Source organism: Elaeis guineensis, chromosome 4, assembly GCF_000442705.2.
Source record: "Elaeis guineensis isolate ETL-2024a chromosome 4, EG11, whole genome shotgun sequence".
Lineage (NCBI taxonomy): Eukaryota > Viridiplantae > Streptophyta > Magnoliopsida > Arecales > Arecaceae > Elaeis > Elaeis guineensis.
This window is the reverse complement of record NC_025996.2, coordinates 74681506-74683045: the sequence shown is the minus strand read 5'-3', so window position 1 is coordinate 74683045 and position 1540 is coordinate 74681506.

The following is a 1540-nucleotide window of genomic DNA, read 5'->3' as shown; positions in this document are numbered from 1 at the left end:
CCTCTATATACATTCTACCATATCCAGATCATCCCGTACATGACTAAGTCATGAATAAGTATGAACCAAAGTATGGATTAATGTATATAAGGTTCTGTTGGGTATAAAATATCCACAGCCGAAGTCCTCAGCAGAATCAGCTCCAGGAGGACTCCGCCCGAACTCCTATGGGAACCGGGCTCCGATCGCAACATCAACGCCAGGAGGACTCCGATCGGACTCCTACGGGAGCCGGGCTTCGTCCTCGACTCCAACGGCTGCAGACAGACTTTGTCCGGACTCCTACGGGAGCCAGACTCCGCCAACAACTTCAACCGCAAGTAGACTCCGTCCGAACTCCTACGGGAGCCGGGCTCCGTCCTCAACATCAACTGCCGGTAAGCCTTGTCCGGACTCCTACGGGAGCCGGACTTCGCCTTTGACTTTAATTGCAGGAAGACTCCGCTCGAACTCGTACGGGAGCCGGGCTCCGTCCTCAACATCAACTGTCGGTAAGCCTTGTCCGGACTCCTACGGGAGCCGGACTTCGCCTTTGACTTTAATTGCAGGAAGACTTCGCCCGGACTCCTACGGGAGTTGGACTTCATCCTCGACTCCAACGGCTGCAGACAGACTTCGTCCAGACTCCTACGGGAGCCAGACTCCGCCGACAACTCCAACCGCAAGTAGACTCCGCCCGAACTCCTACGGGAGCCGGGCTCCGTCCTCAACATCAACTGCCGGTAAGCCTTGTCCGGACTCCTACGGGAGCCGGACTTCGCCTTTGACTTTAATTGCAGGAAGACTCCGCCCGGACTCCTATGGGAGCCGGGCTTCGTCCTCGACTCCAACGGCTGCAGACAGACTTCGTCCGGACTCCTACAGGAGCCGAACTCTGCCGACAACTTCAACCGCAAGTAGACTCCGCCCGGACTCCTACGGGAGCAAAACTTCGCACCTGATTTTGATTGCAGGGGACTCCGGTCGGACTCCTACGGGAGCTGGGCTCCGCCCGCGACTTCAACTCCGAGAGGACTCCGCCCGGACTCCCACGGGAGCCGTGCTCCACCCACGACCCCAACCCCAAGGAGAACTCCGCCCGGACTCCTATGAGAGCCGGACTCCATCATCAGCTCCGACCGCTGCCGAACTTCAGCCGACGGATCTGCACTCCCTGGCAGGCCACAATAACGGCCACGATCCTGCTCCACTTCCTATGGTGGATTCCGCGCAGCTCCATCACTCCCTGATAGGCCGCAGTAACGGTCACAGCACTACTCCACTTCCTATGACGGATCTTGTGCAGCTCCACTACTCCCTGGCAGGCCACAGTAACGGCCACGATCCTGCTCCACTTCCTGCGACGGATACCGCGTGATTCTCCCATCCACTGGCAAGTCGCGACAACAGACGCCGCTCCACTCCCCGCGACAGACTCCACGTGGCACACCCCGGTGATAGCCATGGGTCCACTCCACTACTCTTCGCAGCAAACTCCACCTGACCCTGGGCAGCCCACTGCCAGATGGTTACAGATGTCGCTGTCAGGCTACTGCCTCCT